This window comes from Rhineura floridana, chromosome 3 (assembly GCF_030035675.1).
Source record: "Rhineura floridana isolate rRhiFlo1 chromosome 3, rRhiFlo1.hap2, whole genome shotgun sequence".
Taxonomy (NCBI): Eukaryota; Metazoa; Chordata; class Lepidosauria; order Squamata; family Rhineuridae; genus Rhineura; species Rhineura floridana.
The window spans coordinates 6,462,485-6,482,964 of NC_084482.1; the positions used below are offsets into that span (position 1 = coordinate 6,462,485).

At 41.8% G+C, this 20,480-nt stretch overlaps 1 protein-coding gene across 1 annotated transcript in view; it reads left to right on the forward strand.

Annotated features, from left to right (window-relative positions):
- FAM3A (FAM3 metabolism regulating signaling molecule A) overlaps nucleotides 1-20,480 on the forward strand; it is a 38,800-nt gene that overhangs the window by 1,226 nt on the left and 17,094 nt on the right. Inside the window, exon 2 of the mRNA XM_061614164.1 lies at nucleotides 5,423-5,495. The gene's annotated coding sequence lies outside the window, so the exon portion shown is untranslated. The remainder of the gene's footprint in view (nucleotides 1-5,422; nucleotides 5,496-20,480) is intronic.

Consider the following 20,480-nt stretch of genomic DNA (forward strand, 5'->3'; position numbering starts at 1 on the left):
AATTTCAAGCCCTTCTGAGGTTGATTCCTCCTCTATAACAGTTCTCGAGAACTGCCACCCCTGCTAACACCACCTCCTCTTTCTGGTGGTGCAGATAATGATAATGTTGTTTCTATTTAATTTAATTTTTGTATATTGTATTGCTTATATTGTATATTATTATATTTTTATACCTGTGTTTATTTTTCTTGTAAGCCGCCTTGAGGGCCTTTGGCCAAAAGGCGGGGTATAAATAAACTTTAATAATAATAATAATAATAATAATAATAATAATAAATCACCTCTGGGGGTAGAACTAAGCAATATCCTTTACTGTGGATCTGGGGAGCCAGTAGGCCAATGGTCTTGCTTAAGCTATGACAGCTAATTTTACTGTCTTACCTCAGATCAATCCCCACTTTGCCCTGCTCCAGGAATGAGGAGCATGTAGCCCTCCAGATTGTTGATGGACTACAACTTTCACCATCCCTGACCACTGGTCATGTTGGCTGGAGCTGATGGGAGTTGGTCCATCAACATTTGAAGGGCCACACATTCCTTCTCCCTGCCCTACTCGCTTCATCCCATCCAGATGGCCTGCATTCCATCCCTATCCTCCCCCGGGGGATCATTGCTAGTCACTACTGTGAGGCATACACTTCCCATAGATCACTGAAATCAAACACCTTTCTCCTTGGCAGCAGCTTCCCCACATGAGTTATCATGTCTATGGTCAGCAGTATCAGGGGAATGTTGCAGAACTGGCCACTCAGGTGGCATACACAGAAAACATTTAAAGCACACTGCTTCCCCCAAAGAAGCGTGGGAACTGTAGTTCATCCCTCAAAGAGCTAGAAGTCTCAGCACCCTTCACAAGCTAGTTTCCTGGATTCTTAAGCAATGTGCTTTAAATGAGCTTTAAATGTACAATGTATGTGAACTGAGCCACAGCTGTTAGCGGTGCCAGATGGCAACCTGAAGATTTCCCTTGTATCTTTAAATATCTTAATGCAGTGGGGGCCGGGGACAGATAATTGTACAAGTGCAAGAGTGCCACTTACACTAGGCCTTCCAAGCTAATTAGGTTGCTGTGAATCCCAGCAACTGCTTGACATGTTTGTAAAACTCTTTTAGCAAATCTGACTTCCGGGAAGGGTTGCTTTGCCTGTGCTGCCTCTGAGCGAGCTCTCGTCTCAGAAGAAGCTTTTTCAGCTTTAAAATTAGTCAGAACGCTCTTTTTGACTGATAAAGATTTTCTCCTGGGCAGGGAGAAATGTAGAGATCAACCCCAAAGCCTGTTTTTGTGGGGAGGACTGGATTTCATTTATTTATGAGAGAAAGTTCAAACTGCAATGCCGGACGGACTTTCATCAAGCTCTAGCTGATTACAGCGACACGTTTATCTTTAAAGAAAAAACGGACTCTAACAGGCAAATAAGCATCCTTCTTTCTATCTTCTTTTTCCACTTGGCTTAAATTGGTGCAGCAAAAAAGAGATTTGTCAGTGAATCAGCTGTGAAGAAATTCTAGGTGAGTTTTGGCTTTTCTCTTTCACTAACGAAATTAAGGAGGAAAGAAATTGAAAAAGCTTATCTTTGTTTTTATCGCAAAAAGCTGTCCTGGAGGTGCATTCTAAAGATATCAACGGAAGAGGGATTTCTATTTCGAGGAGGGGGGGGGATTTTTTTTTTTGGTCTATTTCATTTTGACGAATCTGCTTGTTCACGACGCCACTAATGTTTTGATGTTGGGAACTAAGTTTGTTTTGTATTCCTGAACACATAGAGATAAGGCAGGCTGTATTGTCTACACTGATACAAGCAAGCCTGAAATATTAACCCAATTGTGGCTGAAATAATTTTTGTCTCTGTGGTTTTAAGAATGACAACCAGGAAAGTGAATGAGACCATGGAAGAAATTATGTTTCAGAAAATAATGGGTGAGATTGAGATAACGAAACAAACCCTGAGACAGGGTAGACAGGAGATGAAAATTGAACTTAACAAAATGACGCAGGAGCTTAAAGAAATAGTGGATTCTGTGAGAGAGGAGTTTGATGGGATAGGGAAGCTACAAGACCTGGAGATTGGAACAAATGTGAAATTTGAAAAAGATTTGGATTTTATGGATGTTAGAAATAAAGTTGACTGTTTGGAATTCAATGTTGTCATTAATAAGAAATTAATGAAGATTTTGGTGGTAAAGTTATCAATGTCTTGGATAATTTTCTGGACTGGAATGATGTGATGGAGTTTGACATAGAAAAAAATCTATGGAGTTGGCTACAGATATGTGACAGTGGAGAAATTCTTAAGAGATGAGCCAGTGCATTTTGTAAAAAAGAAGAACAGAGATATGACTTTGCAGCAATACTTCAGCAACATATTCAGAATTCTTGACTGGAATGATGTGATGGGGCTTGACATGGAAAAAAATTATGGAATTAACTACAAATATGTGACAGAGCAGAGATGCACCCAGAGCAGAGATGTGACTTTACAACAATATTTCAACAACATATTCAGAATTGATGGCAAAGACATATTTGTGATGGGGGAAATTCCCATCAGACTCTTGTTATATGACTATGGCTACGACAGCAAGATCATCATGGGATACTGATAATGGACGAATGGATACTGAAACCATTGGATTTAACAGGACTATTGAAGATGGAAGATGGAATTAATATTGATAATGGAAGAATGGTTATGGAAATTATTGGACTTAACAGATTTGACGAGATGGATTAATTGATATGTTTACTTGGACTATGGCTATGACAACAAGATTATTATGGGATATTGATAACGGAAGAATGGCTATTGAAATTACTGGACTTAACAGGATTATTGAAGATGGAAGATGGAGTTAATATAGATAATGGAAGAATGGCTATTGCAATTATTGGGCCTAACATATTTGAATTAGATGGATTAAGCGATATGTTTATTTGGAGAAAAATTGAAAGATATATCTTTTAAGGAATTGAAACCTCTCTTTGACTTTTTGTGGAAAGGATAAAATAATGTTTATGAGATTTGATGATTAATTAAGATAACTACTGGAGGAAAGTGATTTTAAAATATAATTTCAGAGATAGGATTGTTATATATTCTAGACCTATAACTGATCTGCGACAAATCGGAAGTCGACATTTTATTTTATTGTTTAATTGTTTTTGTTTTGTTTTGTTTTTTGTCTTTGAAAATTTGAATAAAAATTAATGATAAAAAAAAAACTTTTTTAGCAAATCTGAGCCACTTCTTATTCAGTTAATAACACTAGAACTCGGGGACATCCAATGATGGAAGATTCAGGTCAGACAAAAGAAAGTACTTCTTCATTAGAGATGTGAAGGCCTGGAAGAAAACCAGAAAAAGATGGGGGGGGGAATGGTTATTTCAGGGTGGAGTATTTAAACTTTTCAGGAAAAAAAACCATCAAAAATTGGGAGGCAAGGAAGGAAAAACCCATTTTCTCCTATTTTTTTTCCTAGCTTTTCCCAGGTCTTCACATCTGTCTTCTTTACATAGCACATAATTAAATTATGAAATTCACTCCTCCAAGATGTAGTGATGACCAACAATGACTTGAAAAGAAGATAGACAAATTCACGGAGGATAAGGCTATCAATGTCTACTTACCACCATTTTATGTTTTATCTCCACTGTTGGAGGCAATATACCTTTGAATGTCGGCTGCTGGGAATCACAAGTGGGGAGAGTGCTGTTGCACCCAGGTCCTGCTTGCAGGCTTCCCACAGGGGCATCTGGTTGGCCACTGGGAGAACAGGATGCGAGACTATGATTGCCCTTTGGCCTGATCCAGAGAACTCTTCTTATGTATTCCTCACCAGTTATGGGGTCAGTTGTTCTGTGGTGTTTTATCTGCCCTTTTTTTTCAAGATTACATGTAAATAACAAAGTTAACAGGAGGTTGGATGTACCATTCTATATAATACAATAAAATACAATATATAAGAAATAAAAGAAGCAATAAATTAAAAATCATACAGCATTCTTGCACAGTGCATTACAATTGCTATAATAGCTATAAAAGCCATTAAGTGGTCCACCAAGACCCTTGGCAACTTCCAAGTGGTCCCGGGGGGGGGGGAAGTTTGGGAACCAGTGGGTTAGGGAAAATAACTTAGCATTTTACCTGTATCATAAATGTCATTTATAGCACTTCAAGAACACTGGAGTAGATCACACACACACACTCTTTCGTTAAAAACAACAACAAAGTACATCCCTGTGTGTACAAAAGAAAGAAAGTAAGATTACAAAGCCCTGCAGGGATCCATTGAACCCCAGGAGTAAATGTCACCCTAGTAGGGGGTTAATTCTGCTTCAAGTGGGCTTTATAATGACACAGGGGTTAACTCTCTCATAGTGTAAGTGTTGCAGCACTGGTTTTGGGTATTTGTAATGTTCTTCTGTGGGAGAAAAAAACATATTGGAATGCATTATTATTGTTATTGTTATTATTCATTTATACACCACTTAATGCCAAAATAGACTTTCAAGCAGTTTGCAAGTATAAAAAAATTTACACATTTACACTTGATCCTTCCATGAGCTCAATACTTAATTTGGGCATTTTTTAAAAAAAATGTTTTATCTTCTGCTCTGAGCAAGTATTTCACCTACACATCTCTTCTGTTTTTTTCTCCAGCCCTTCCCAATAGCCTAGAGAGGAACTGAAATGAACATTGTACCTCCAATAGTTTGTGTTAAATTGTTTTTGAAACACGATACCAATAATTTTTTTCTTAATCTTAAAGTGGAGTAATTTTGAAATCAATAATTTATTTTATCTCTAGGCAGGCCTAGAGATGTGAAGGCCTGGGGAACAAAGCCCAGAAAAACTGGAGGAAAAAAATTGGGGGGAAATACAGGAAAAAGAGCTTTCCCCCAAAAATATCTTAGTTTTTTTCATGTGCCTTTACAGCTCTAGGCAGGACTTTCAAGAAGACTTATCCCAAAAGCAGATTGATGCTGTGAAAAACTGGGGTGGGTGGAAGATGCATGTGAGGGGCTTGATAGGTTAAACTACAGTCCAGCATTATAAAAGCTTAATGTTCTAAATATTACTAAAACGAAACCAGTATGTCCAACTTTTCTGGATTGGGCATGACATATTGACATGATGAGTGCCATGAGCTAGCTATGTTTCAGGCAGCTCCATAAAGAAATTTAAATAAAGTTTTTTTCGTGAGCAATTTTCCATTTACGACCATTCCTCCCCTATAACATGCCTTCCATCTTTGTCTTCTGTCATTAAATACATTTAAAGAAATATAAGATAACATTTTCCAGGGCTTTGGTTTTCCTATTTTTGTGAAATTATTTTTGTTATTAATGTTTAACGTTCCCATTGTAGAACAGGGCAAATATTTCAACCCATGCTCAGTGGCCAATTTGTTTCTTCCCAGCAGAAATCTCCTCCCACAACAAAGATGGCCACCATCAGCACAAGAAGGAGGTGTGTAGGTGCTCCTGTAGCTATATGTAAGTACAGCCTGGAGAAGAAAAGGGCAGTGTTCTCTCAGAGTGGGGGGGAAAAACCTATAAAAATGGGAAGGGAAGAAAGACCCCTGTAACAATGTGTGGGAATAAGAAACATCCTAATGCTGCCCATCAGAGCTGGCCTGTTGGACAAAACAGTGAGGAGGGATGAGAAGAGGGGTAGGCCCAAAGGGGTAGGTGGCACATGCTAAAAACTGACTGATGGCATACACAGCATGCTGCTTGTGTGGCTTTGGTTTGGCACAACACTCCCATGGGGTGCCTTCGGGGTATTTGGGCTTCCAAGTAGGAGGTCATATCCTGGGTTTGATCTTAGGACCACTTGCAAGTGAAACCTGAGCTGTTTCACCTGGCCAAGACTCCTCCTGCAGATCATGTGGTCATGAGTTCCCAAGCTGGCAGCTACAGGGACAAGGCCAAAGCGTAATTTTCTGGGATGTGGGGAGGAAGGCAGTTCCATGATTTCATCCCATATATACAACAAGCCATGAAAGAAAATGAATGGTGAAATTATATTTTCTGCATTTCTGAAATTATGCCACTGGAATGTTTTTAACATGCCCCCAAACACATTGTATTTTAATATGGGTTTGTTGGTTTTGGGAGGCAGGGGAGTGCTCCTTTTTTTAACATAACAAATATTTTCCATGGCCTCATAATATCCTGCCTGAAGAGCCCTACAAAGCTTGCTGAATATATTTTAACTTTTTTGATGAGTCCTAATAAAGCTATCATCCTGTCAATATTTTGATTTTGAAAAGTAAAATTATTGGACCAGTGTGACTTCAAACATTTTATAGATGGTAACTCACTTTATACCTTTATTTTTTCTGGGCTTTTTCATTGCAAAATCAGGAAGTATCTCCCTAAAGTCAATTTATTTTATAAGCTTATGTGCAATAGACTGCTAGCCATGTGGCTACCCCAACCCTTCTTCTGGCTTAGTAGAACACCTTCAGTTTTTGATGAGTCCTTGTTTACCTCTTTCAAGTTCTGCCAGAGTCATTGGCAGTGTACAAAAAATCCACAGGACCATGAACAATTAACTGAAAATTATTTTTGTAAAACTAATTTAATAAGCGAAGGCAGTTCATACTCTTTTACAAAAGTAGGTTTGAACCCCAGATACAACATTTCAGAGGAAAAATTCTCAATAAGATTTGTAGGGTACATGCAAACTAGTAGACACTTAGAAGCTTCTGTGATTTGTTTCTACAGCTAGACACAGCAGAATGGTGTGTGTGTAAAGTAGACTTTTACCCATCCCATACATTTTGGGCCTGTAAATCAGCAACCCTCCCTGGCTCTCACTGGCTCTGATTATTATGGTACTTTTTCTTGCCCTGCCCTCCTTCCCTTCCAGCTGCCCAACCCACCTACCTGTGCACAAGGAATACTGGGACTGGTAGTTTACAAGGGAGCATGTCACAGACATAGAGCTTTGGGCTTCTCTGTCAAACGACAAGTCCTAATTTATTTATTATTTATTTAACTGCACAAGCACACACACTCTCTGTTCTAGAGAACTAACCGTTTCAGAAAGTTGCTTCCTCTTCTTGTCACTGTTTTCTGCTTGGCTTCAGCAAATCTCACAAGATCTAAACAATAGGTGCCCAGATGCAGGGAAATAAGGTTCAATAAATTTCCACAAGAATGATTCACAATTTGCCCCTCATTTTCCCCTGTCATGGTAACAGGATTACAGCTTGGGCCAGGATCTTTTAGATCCAAATAAAGTGCACTCGCTCCCCCAGCCACATATGAACATAGGAAAGATTGGGCCCTGCCTGGAGATGTCTAATGCTGCCGGACAGTTGCTGCTCAGGCAGAGGGGATGGGGTGGGGGCTTCTGTGTGATACTTGCAACATGCATGTTCAAATTCTGGAGCTCCTTCATTTTTTTGCCTCCAACTGTGGCTAGCGAGGCATAAAAATAGCAAGTGGGGCCATCTCTACCTATTCTCCCCTGGCAGGGGGCAGAACAGGAACCTACATCTCCTGTCTCCCAATTCCGTGCAGTTCAGTGAGCTGCCAGAGGTGCTGCTGTAAGAGTGTGGTTGCAGCTTCCCTTCTTGCTTGTCCTGGCCCTTCTCTTTTCCCTACTCTGCATAAGGCCCCCTTTCTCCTATGATGGGTCTCGAACCCTTGTGCCACAAAGGCCTGTGTGTTGTTCTCTTTGCATTCCAGCAGTCAAGGGGGTCCTGTGCTGTCTCCTGCCTTCCCTTTGGGTTCTGCTTTCAAAAGCATGCTTCTGAGCAATGTGCATATGTAAACAGTGTACAAGGTTTTGAACCACTGCATGCAAGCATTCCTGGGGACTACCAGCAGCTTATGTAGGAGAGGATGCTGTATCATCTGGAAGATGTCCTTGGGGACAGGTTCTCATTGCTGTGAGTGGATTGGTTCCTTCTTCAGTTGAGTGACATGGAAGCATTGTCACAGCTGCAGCCTGTGAGTGGTGATGGGCAATGGTGTTGCCATTAGTCCTGATGTACATGTTTTTGCTATGACATTTCCTTCTCTCCACTTATGTTCTGGAAGTAAATGGAATATGATGCATGCTGATCCACCATTGTGCTGGCATAGTGCTCCTCCTCCCCTGTGTAAATGGAATATAGGATTGCTTGGCCTGTCCTTGTGGCATGCTAGGGGCAAGGAGACATTATGCCAAACTAGTGATAGGGAACCTATGGCCCTTCATATGTTACTGGATTACAACTCCCATCATCCCTGATCATTGGCATACTGGTTGGTACTGATGGGAGATGGAGTCCAACAGTATCTGGCAAGCCATAGGTTCCCCATGCCTATGCCATACAATGGCTAAGGAAGCTTTAACTCTGGCCTTGCCCATCATCGGCTCTACCTACTGCCTTTATGTGGCCCCTGACACATTACTCCCAAAGGAATGTTACCCTGATGGGGAAGAAATTCCCTATCTTTTAAGGCCTACGTGGCCTAAACAGTCTGGAACCAATCCAGAATTTATTTATTTATTTATTTAATTTATATCCCGCCCTTCCTCCCAGAAGGAGCCCAGGGCAGCAAACAAAGCACTAAGAACATTCTAAAACATCTTAAAAGCAGATTTTAAAATGTATTAACCCAAAGCATCTTTAAAACCATATTAAAACAAAGCATCTTTTAAAACATCTTTTTAAAAAAGCTTTAAAAACATCTTAAAAAGCAGTTCCAACACAAACACAGACTGGGATATTTATTTATTTATTTATTTATTTGTTGGATTTCTATACTGCCTGACTAGCATAGCTCTCTTAAAAGGCTTGATAAGGTCTCTTAAAAGGCTTGTTGAAAGAATTGCCATCTTCATGCATAAACCTGCATATTTGAGGCTCTCCCTTGCCATCAGAAATGCATCAAGTGGACAAGAATGGGGTGTTTCCTCCTCAGTTTTATTTATTTATTACATTTATACCCTGCCTTTCTTTTCATAATAGAAACCCAGTCAGCTTACACATGGTTCCCAGGCTGTCTCCCATCCAGGTACTGACCAGACCTGAGCCTGCTTAGCCTCAGCAGGGAGCTGGCCTTATGTGCCTTCAGACTATTGCCTGGGACCAGTAGCTGCACACTGAGTACTCACAATGTGGAACAACCTCCCTAGAGAGATACACTTGGTCCCATCATTGGTATCTCCTTAAAACTGACTCCTTGAGTTGAGCTTAAAGTTAAAAGTGAGATACGAATTTTATAGTGGGAAGGATAAAAGCATTACAGGTAACACCAGTGGCAATCCCAACTCCATGGGTGTAATAAAGCAGTCTGGTGCCGATTAGAAATTGATAGATTAACCAGCAACACACATGACAAAGTTCAGCATGCATCATCTAAATGTCACAGTGGAAAGACTAAATATCCATGATCTTAGGGAGGTAGAGGATTAAGTAATACAAATATACCACTGCAAAAATCAGGTAACAAAGCTCCATCTACTTCACAAGCAGTAGTCAAGTTTGATCAAAATTTCACCCCTCTTAACACTCAGTGATGAACCATCCAGGCAGACTCTAGGTAGGATTAACTACACATTGCAAGAGAGGTCCATAATCTGATATCTCAACACTTTGTTTTTTAATGGAAAAGCTATGGAATAAATAGTGTGGGGAGGGTGTAGAACATTTAACCCTCTCCCCCTCCCTTCCTTCGTCCAAACCGCTCTCCTAAGCAGCTGTTTGCCCTACAGGGGGATGTTTAACCTTCTCCTTGTATTTCAACTACATCAGTGCACACACATGGCAAACAATGGCTTGGGAGGCAGCTTTTAGTGAGAAAACAGTGTAAGGGAAAGAGTTAAACGCTACCTCACCAACACTGTTGCACCAAATATGCAACTCCCCCACCGTCTCCACTTTGGTTGCTTTTCAGGAAATAGTTGGGAGACTGTACATTATATAGTCTGAGCTTCAGTATAAATAAAAGAAGGGAAACATGGAAATCTAAAGTCTGCATGGGAAATACCAAGAAATCCTTAAAACCCAAGTGGTTGCAAAGCAATTCTATACACCAGTTATGCTGGAGGTAGAGATATTTATCTATTTTATTTAGACCATTTCTGTTCCAGCAATTCCTTCTCCTTCAGACACACCTTCCCGCTCAACACCTCCCAACCTCCTGGCTCTCACCCAGGGCCCAAACAAACTCACAGATCACCCCCAAAATCTCACAATGGATCCTGCTAATATCACCCTAGGCCTAGCCTCTCACTTTAGGCTTACTTTTAGGGGCAGGCACCAAGGTCCCATTCAGCACTCAGTCAGATGCAATGCACACACCCGTTGCCAGGCTACAGCACTGATGACATTTACAATCAGCTGCAGAAAATGCCAAGATAAATCAGACACAATAGGCATATAATAGATATCTTGATGCCCAATACAGAATATTTTCTCAGACAGAAATTGTGTTATACAAATCATTCACCATTGCCCCAATGGGACATGCATTACCAACTATTCGTTTCAGAACTGTTCCCTTAGTACAAGAGTAGTCTTTCTTGACCCAGGTTTTGAGAATAACCAAGACAATTAGGGTAAACCTATTATAACAGACAGAACAATAGATTGCAAAAGACTAGACATAATTCTGCTCAACAGAAAACTAATACAACTATGATATATGTTGCAATACCTCTCATACACAGATGTAAAAAAAGAATGAAAAAAGAAAGGCAGAAATGCCACAACCTAGACTTCGAAATAAAGTGTATCAGGAAGTGCTAGTAACTCATATAGTAACCCTCTTAACACAGTTACAGGCATTGTCTCCAACCTGCAGCAAATGTAGAAGATGCCATAAATCCAATTAAATACAGTACAAAAAGGTGTTGTTCTCCAGACTTGCCATACAATTGGGACATTTCTAAACAACAGTTCATGCTCCATCCAGAAAAAGGTTGTCAAAGTTCTGCTCAAGAAAACACTGGGACTGCCAAGGAGAAAAGTGGTGGTGGTAGTGGTGGTGGTGATGAATGACAAGAACAACTCCATCAGCTCACTCAGAGACCACAATTTGATTCCTCTTTCCTTCCTGAACTATCATCTCTTAGCAGCCATTCTACTTAGCTGCAGGAGAGCAAGAGATGAGGCAGAAGGGCCTATTCCATCAGCTTAGCTGATAGACCATTAATGGTCAATGCCAACATCTTGAATTGAGCCCAGAAAATAATTGATACCAAGTGAAGTTGGTAAAGATCAGACCAGAGTACTGTGTTCTGATCTCTGGACCACCACACTGCCCCACCCCACCAAAATCCTTGGTGGCTATATTTTGTTTATGTAGAAAAATAATAAACCATTTCATTTGAAAAATATAAATAAAAACTCTTAAGCAGAATACAAATCAGCATAATTTTAGAAACCAATATACATAACTAATATTCTGTATAACCTGCACTGTCATATCTGAAGTTATGTTTGTTTGTTGCTTGTGTGATGAGGGTGCTATGTGGTGGCCTTTTCCAATTAACTTTTTAAAATGTTTTATGAGGGTTTTAAGAACAACATTAACTATAATAACAAGAAAATGAAAAAGAGATTCTGTTTCCTGACTCCTAACAGAGCAGAGCAGAGGAAGCTGTCTCAGTTGGTCTACAGGTGAGGAGATAAAAGCAAGCCAACGTTCAGAGAGAGAGCGAACAGGGAGAGCAAACAGGAGTTTGACAAAAAAGCTGTAGCGAGGAAAGGAAAAGGCCAAGAGGGTTCTGAAGCCATGTACTCTCAGCCGTGTGCTCTGAAGGGCTCCATAGCAGCTTGATTGGAAGGGGTGTGGCCTGATAGCTATTGGCTTAAGCGCATGGCCTGAGAACTGCTGAGGGCAACAAGCAGCAACTGTGTGTGCTGGGACTCTCTGTTTCCTGACTCCTAACAGAGCAGAGCAGAGCAAGCTGTCACAGTTGGTCTACAGGTGAGGACATATAAGCAAGCCAGCTTTCAGAGAGCAAGCGAACAGGGCGAGCAAACAGTAGTTTGACAAAGGAGTTCCACAGGGAAGGTCATGGGGGAAGTCCCTAAAAAAACAACAACAAAGGAACAAGAAAAATTACTAATTCTCCTTGTACAGTGCACTGCATACCAGTGGGACTCTCAAGTTTACTCTGAAGTAGGACAGGACAAAGCACAGGCCACTCCAAACAAGTAGTTAGAAAGAAACAAAAGGTAGAAGAGAGTATGAATGGGAAGGATATTCCAGTGATTGTGACCTGCAAGGTGTGTGCCATGTTTGTTTTCTTGCCTGAGAACAACATGGCATACACGTGTAACCAGTGCAAGCTCGTGGCACTGTTGGAAGAAAAAGTGAGAGGCCTGGAACAGCGGGTGGCCACACTGAGGACTATAAGAGAAGATGAAGAGTACTTAGACAGAACGCTGGAACAACAGCAGCAAAGAGAAGTGGAGGTGGAAGAGCAACAGCATGTGGTAGCAGAAGAGGAGACTGCCTTGGAGAGGAACAACGAAATGGAGGAAACTCCATGGGAAAGGGTGACAGTTAGGAGCAGAAGAGCTAGAAGACACCCTTCACCAGTGGAACTATGGAACCGCTTTCAACCACTCGAGGAGGAGACTGGAGGACAGCCTGTGGAGGAAGAATTACAGGAGACCCCGTGCGACAGCGAGCAAGAGGCTGAAGCTCAATCAAGCAAGGGCAATGAAACCATGCCCCACAACAAGAAGAGAAGATTACTAGTAGTGGGAGACTCCCTACTGCAAGGGGTCGAAACCCAAGTATGCCGAGAAGATCCATGGACTCGCCAGGCATGCTGTCTACCAGGAGGACAGATTAGAGATGTGACGGAAGGGTTGCCGTCACTCATCAAGCCCACCGAAATGTATCCCTTTCTCCTCATCCATGTGGGAACGAATGATACTGCCAAATGGAGCTATGAAGAAATCACATCAGACTATGAAGCTCTGGGAAGGAAACTCAAGGACTTTGGGGCCCAGATAATTTTTTCATCCATCCTTCCAGTACTTAGAAGAGGAGTAGAAAGGGAAAGGAAAATACTCCGTGTGAATGAATGGCTACGAAGGTGGTGCCGATGTGAGAGATTTAGATTCTGGGACCACGGGCTATGCTTCCTGGAAGATGGACTGCTGGCAAGTGATGGGTTGCATCTCACAAGGACTGGGAAGAATGTGTTTGGCCACAGCATGGAGAAGTTCATCAGGAGGGCTTTAAACTGAATCCTAAGGGGGAGGGAGACGTAAACTTGGTGGTAATGACTGATGAAGGTTTGTGCACAGTAATGGGAACAGAGAGATCGGCTCTAATAGGGCCCAGTAACAGTCCTCAGAAAAAAGTAGTAAGGAAGCCAAGCCATAAATCACATGGTCTTCGATGTCTGTATACTAATGCACAGAGCATGGGAAACAAGCAGGACAAACTTGAACTCAATACAGGAGGGCAATTATGATTTGATAGGTATAACTGAAACTTGGTGGGATGACTCCCATGACTGGAATACAGCAATTGAAGGATATAACTTGTACAAAAAGAACAGAAGGAATAAAAAGGGAGGTGGAGTCGCGCTATATGTTAGAAATATATATCCCTGCACAGAAATCAGGAAGATGAGCTTGGTAGCTCCACCGAGAGTATCTCGATTAAAATTAATGGGGCAAGTAATAAAAGGAATGTGGTGTTTGGAGTCTACTACTGACCACCCAATCAAGGAGAAGACGAGAATGTAACTTTTGAAAAGCAAATTGCCGATGTATCAAGTGTTGGAATGTATGAGGTTCAACTCCAACCTGTGGGTTGAGGCTGCGTGGTGCTAAAAGGGTAGCTAGAGAGGAGACCTCTTGGTTGCTAGGCTATACCTGTCCTTTGATCTCCTGCTGTCTCTTCCTTCCTGCTAGACTGATATGCAAAGAATGTTGATCTCAGTTCCTTCCCTCCTTCCAGCTGTTTTCTTCTTTCTCACGAGGGGAGCAGACATCTTTCGTTTGTCTCTCCTCTCAACCAGCATGAGGGCTAGCATTGGGACCAGTGCTGGCTGCTCCAACGTTGCTAGTTAGCTAGATCTAGAACTCTTTCCTATCAAGTATGTACTTCCAGAATAAAGTAGTTATTTCTTATTTTAAACCTTAAAGCCTCTGTCTGCCTAATGTGCAGGGAAGGTAGAATCTTTGCAAAGATTCAAACACACACACATAAGCTCACTCAATACTCTCCGTTCCGCTACGCAACTCTGCAGGACATTGGGCCAGCCTCCTATATCAAGGAGATGATGTAGTAGTAATGGGGGACTTAAATTATCCCAATATCTGTTGGGAGACATATTCTGCCAAACACGGCCCCTCCAAGAAATTTCTGACTTGTGTTGGAGATAACTTTCTCCTACAGAAAGTGGAGGAAGCAACCAGAGGATCAGCTATCCTGGATTTGATTCTAACCAATAGAGATGATTTGGTGGATGAAGTGGCAGTTATTGGAACTCTGGGGGAAAGTGACCACACCATACTTGAATTCTTGATTTTAACAGAAGCAAAAGCTGAGAGTAGCCATACTTGCACCCTGGACTTCAGGAAAGCTGATTTCAATAAACTCAGAACAACTGTAAGTATGGTTCCATGGCAAGTGACCCTAATGAGAAAAGAAGTCCAAGACGGGTGGGAGTTTCTAAAAAAGGAAATTCTAAAAGCGCAATGGCAAGCAATTCCAACAAGGAAAAAAGGGGGGAAACAGCAGAAGAAGCCAATGTGGCTTCACAAAAAGCTTAGAGGTGACCTGAAATCAAAAAAACACACATGCAGGAAGTGGAAAGAAGGCCAGGCCACAAAGGAAGAGTACAGGCAGGTATCACAGAATTGCAGGGATGGTGTCAGGAAGGCTAAAGCTGAGAATGAGCTGAGGTTAGTGAGGGATGCTAAAAGCAACAAAAAAGCTTTCTTCAGATACGTCCATAGTAAAAGACAGAGAAAGAAATGGTGGCACAGCTACTCAATGAGGATGGCAAAATGATAACAGATGACAAAGAAAAAGCAGACTTGCTCAATTCCTACTTTGGCTCAGTCTTCTCCCAAAAAAGGGTCTATGGCCCTCCTGGGAAACATGAAGTAGAAGGGGCAGGATTGGAGCTTGAGCTTGACAGACAAACGGTCAAGGAATACCTAATCACTTTGAACGAGTTCAAATCGGCAGGGCCCAGTAAACTGCATCCCAGAGTATCAAAGGAACTGGCTAAAAAACTCTCAGAACCGCTGTCTATTATCTTTGCGAAATCGTGGAGGACTGGTGAAGTGCCAGATGACTGGAGGAGAGCTAATATTGTCCCTATCTTCAAAAAGGGCAAAAAGGAAGAACCGGGAAACTACAGACCAGTCAGCCTAACATCCCTGGAAAAACTCTGGAGCAGATTATAAAGCAGTCAATCTGCAAGCACCTTGAAAACAATGCAGTGACTACTAGGAGCCAACATGGATTTATGAAGAACAAATCCTGCCAAACTAATCTTATCTCATTTTTTGATCGGGTAACCTCCCTTGTAGACTGTGGGAATGCTGTGGACATGATATATCTCGACTTCAGCAAAGCTTTTGACAAAGTGCCCCGTGATATTCTGATTAGCAAGCTAGCTAAATGTGGGCTGGATGGAACAATTATCAGGTGGATTCACAGTTGGCTCCAGAATGGTACTAAAGAGTGCTTATCAATGGTTCCTTCTCAAACTGGGCGGAAGTAACGAGTGGGGTACCACAGGGCTTGGTCCTGGGCCCAGTGCTCTTCAACATTTTTATTAATGACTTGGATGAGGAGGTTCAGAACATGCTTATCAAATTTGCAGATGATACAAAATTGGGGGGGCATAGCTGATACCGTGGAAGACAGAAACAAAATTCAAAGGGACCTTGATAGGCTGGAGCATTGGGTTGAAAACAACAGAATGAAATTCAACAGGGATAAATGCAAAGTTCTAAACTTAGGAAAAAGAAACCAAATGCACAGTTATAAGATGGGGGATACTTTGCTCATCAATACGACATGTGAGAAGGATCTTGGAATTGTCATTGATCACAAGGCTGCAAAAAAGGCAAATGCTATATTAGGCTGCATTAACAGAAGTATAGTTTCCAAATCGCGTGAAGTATTAGTTCCCCTCTGTTCAGCACTGGTTAGGCCTCATCTTGAATACTGCATCCAGTTCTGGTCTCCGCACTTCAAGAAGGATGCAGACAAACTGGAACAGGTTCAGAGGAGGGCAACAAGGATGATCAGGGGACTGGAAGCCAAGCCCTATGAGGAGAGACTGAAAGAACTGGGCATGTTTAGCCTGGAGAAGAGAAGACTGAGGGGAGATATGATAGCACTCTTCATGTACATGAAAGGTTGTCATACAGAGGAGGGCCAGGATCTCTTCTCGATCGTCCCAGAGTGCAGAACACGTAATAATGGGCTCAAGTTGCAGGAAGCCAGATTTCGACTGGACGTCAGGAAAAACTTCCTAACTGTTAGAGCCATACGACAATGGAACCAGTTAGCTAGAGAGGTAGTCAGCTCTCCAACAATGGAAACATTCAAGAGGCAGCTGGACAGCCATGTGTCGGGAATGCTTTGATTTGGATTCCTGCATTGAGCAGGGGGTTGGACTTGATGGCCTTATAGGCCCCTTCCAACTCTACTATTCTATGATAATAATGCAGTGTCCAGTCTATGTCTCAAGTCTAGTCTATGTAATTACTTACGTCCTTTCTTATTTTTTTCCCCAGGGATCATCCAGTAATTTTCCAATTAATCTTGATTTTAATGTGTAAAGTGAACCTCCTCTGGATTTTCCCTTTATTTGTGTTTGTGTGGGTAGTTAGCGCGCATACATGTAACAGTTGCCATTGAAAAAATAAAGCAAAATCCACTTGAGTAGAGTGGTAAGCAGCGGTATTGCAGCCAAAGCTCTGCTCACGGCCAGAGTTCGATTCCAACGGAAGGAGGAAGTCGAATCTCCAGTAAAAGTGGTCAAGGTCCACTCAGCCTTCCATCCATCCGTGGTCGGTAAAATGAGTACCCGGCATACACTGGGGGGTAAAGAAAGACCGGGGAAGGAACTGGCAATCCCACCCCATATATACGGTCTGCCTAGTAAACGTCACAAGACGTCACCCTAAGAGTCGGAAACGACTGGCACTACAAGTGCGGGGACACCTTTACCTTTAGAGCAAAATGATATATATTTGGAATGCACTGCAAACAACAGTATTATCAGTATGAGTCTGTTTTCAAGACAGCGAGAATAGAAGAAATAATCTCATTCCATAAACAGAGAACAGGGAATTAGTGGCAAAAGGTTGCAGCAATGCATGGAGGAATAGGCAGAACCACAGTCTTCACTCCTCACCAACAGAACAAGTCAGTAACTCAGGGTGGAGCTGCAACAGCCATGAAATACCATAGAATTTCCCTTGAAAGCAGATCCATACCATATATTTAAAGCACATCCAACACACATTTAAATTACATGACTTCCCTCAAAGGATCCTGGGAACTGTGGCTTTCCCTTCACAGAGCTACAAATTCCCAGCAACCTTAACAAACTACAGTTCCTGTTATTCTGTGGGGGAAGTCATGTGCTTTAAATGTATGGGTTGATTCAATAGGCTATAATTGAAGATAGTATTTTGTGTTCATTTAGTAGGCAGATGATATAGTGGTTACTGTTTTGTTTACTAAGCTCATCAGATTTAAAATGCATATCATACCATGGCATATAAACCCTATACAAATGAAGTACTTACATGCTGAATCAACATGTGCTTGGGAATATGCCAATTAGCCTGGTCCCTGACATCATCCATGTGCTGCCATCTGACATCCACCCGTACCTGTGGAGAGAAAGCCTTCACACATACAGCTGTGAGTGTGAAAGCATCCAAAGTGGAGACCCTTTGCAGACGTCCATGCTAAACATGAGGCCAATGGTGCACATGATGTTGGAACAGGCCAATGGTGCAGCTCTGCTCCCTTTTTTTCTAACACCTGTATAGGGCAGCCTTGTATTTAAGTACTAGCTTAGTAGCCATAGGCAGAGCTTGGAAAAGTTACTTTTTTTGAACTACAACTCCCATTAGCCAAATCCAGTGGCCATGCTGGCTGGGGCTGATGGGAGCTGTAGTTCAAAAAAGTAACTTTTCCAAGCTTTGGTAGGTGACCAGGACCTCTATGAAGGTGAGTGAGCAGATGGTGCAGTGTGCTGTCCGTTTTTTGGGGCCCGCATAAAAATCAAGTGAGCTGGTCACAGGAGAAAAGTTCCTCCTTCTATGCCCAGCATAGAAATGGAAATGGACTGCCTTGCCACAACTGCACAAGCCAGCCCCTTCCTTGTCTGCAACTGCCAGCTGGGGGACAACTGGGCTCCTTGAGACTATATAGCCCTCCCTTGTCTGCAAGACCCCAGTTGTTGTTTGTTTGTTTGTTTCTCAGGCTAATAATGGGTGTGGGCTTATTCACTAAGTGGAAATGGGGCTTGCGGGTATCTATTGACTCTTTATTTGTATCTTGTCTGTGCTTGAGAACAGTTGAACCAGTGGTGTAGTAGAGGGGAACACAGGGGGAGCACAGCTCTGGGGCTCTTTTCAGTGCAGAAACGATGATATCTTCCTTATTCTAGCATGTAAATGAGCAATAATGAGGCTTTCAAGTATGGTTGTGAAAGATTAGCACTCTCAGTCCTCCATCCAGGCAAGTAAAAAATATCATTACTCTTCAGGGACACATTCCAGCTAGGTAGAATCACTAGAGCAGAGCAGGATCAGTGAGAGATGTGGCTTGGACAGTCCTGAAAGCCACATAGATCTGGAGGGCTACAGTGGCCCCCCTACACCTGAGGTTTCCCACCCTTGCTCATTTTGTTTGCAGGTCCCACTTGATGATACTCTTATCTCTAATAGCTATGATAGGAAGCCATGCAAGCATTTTAATTACAAGTCACTAGCCTAGATGAGTTCTCCAGCCAAGAAGTTTCTGTTTGTTCTTATATAGCGGCATTTTTGCCTTTCTCCAGATTTCTGTAGACTTGCTTTTGATTGGTATTATATAGGTTATTTTGTTGTTTCGAACTGTTATAGTAATGCAATATTATTGTAGTCTTTATTTTTGCTATTACATATTAGCTTGGGGTTTCCTTGGGATGTATGAGAAGGGGTATCAATTAACCATTATATTCTCTGTACCTTCTCTGCCCATTTCTTTTTATTGATATTTTGGTTTACATCAGTACTCAGTGGCTCTCAAATTTCCGAATTGTTTTGAGGCAACAAGATTAGATTGTGGTTGCAAGCCTATACAAGAATGTAGAAGAGCCTGCCGCATAAGGTCAGTGGCCCATCTAGTCCAGCATCCTATCATGGGAAACCCATAAGCAGGATCTGAGAGCAAGAGCACTCTCCCCTCCTGTGGTTTCCAGCAACTGCTATTCAAAAGCATGCTGCCTGTGACTGTGAAAGCACAGCATAGCCCAGTTCTTCAACCTTGGGTCCCCAAATGTTCTAGGACTACAATTCCCATTATCCCTAGCCAGTTTAGCCACTGGTCAAGGGCTCATGGGAGTTGTAGTCCAACAATATCTGGGGACTCAATTGAAGACCACTGGCATAGATCATGGCTAGTAGCAATTGATAGCCTTATTCTGCATGTATTTGTCTAATCTTGTTTAAACATACATGTAACTGGCCAATTGCCACGAAAATCCAACACGGTCACATTTGACTTCAAAAGAGGAAACTTCACAAAAATGAGGGGATTGGTAAAAAGAAAGCTGAAAAACAAAGTCCAGAGGGTCACATCACTCGAAAATGCTTGGAAGTTGTTTAAAAACACTATATTAGAAGCTCAACTGGAGTGCATACCGCAGATCAGAAAAGGTACCGCCAGGGCCAAGAAGATGCCAGCATGGTTAACGAGCAAAGTCAAGGAAGCTCTTAGAGGCAAAAAGTCTTCCTTCAAAAAATGGAAGTCTTGTCCAAATGAAGAAAATAAAAAAGAACACAAACTCTGGCAAAAGAAATGCAAGAAGACAATAAGGGATGCTAAAAAAGAATTTGAGGAGCACATTGCTAAGAACATAAAAACCAACAACAAAAAATTCTATAAATACATTCAAAGCAGGAGACCATCTAGGGAGACGATTGGACCCTTGGATGATAAGGGAGTCAAAGGTGTACTAAAGATGATAAGGAGATTGCAGAGAAGCTAAATGAATTCTTTGCATCTGTCTTCACAGTGGCCAGTTCAGACCCCATGAGCGTATATGTGAAATTAAGATTTTTTGCTCCAATATGCATAATTTTACACTTGTTTATATTGAATTGCATTTGCCATTTTTCCGCCCATTCACTCAGTTTGGAGAGGTCTTTTTGGAGCTCTTCGCAATCCCTTTTTGTTTTAACAACCCTGAACAATTTAGTGTCGTCAGCAAACTTGGCCACCTCACTGCTCACTCCTAATTCTAGGTCATTAATT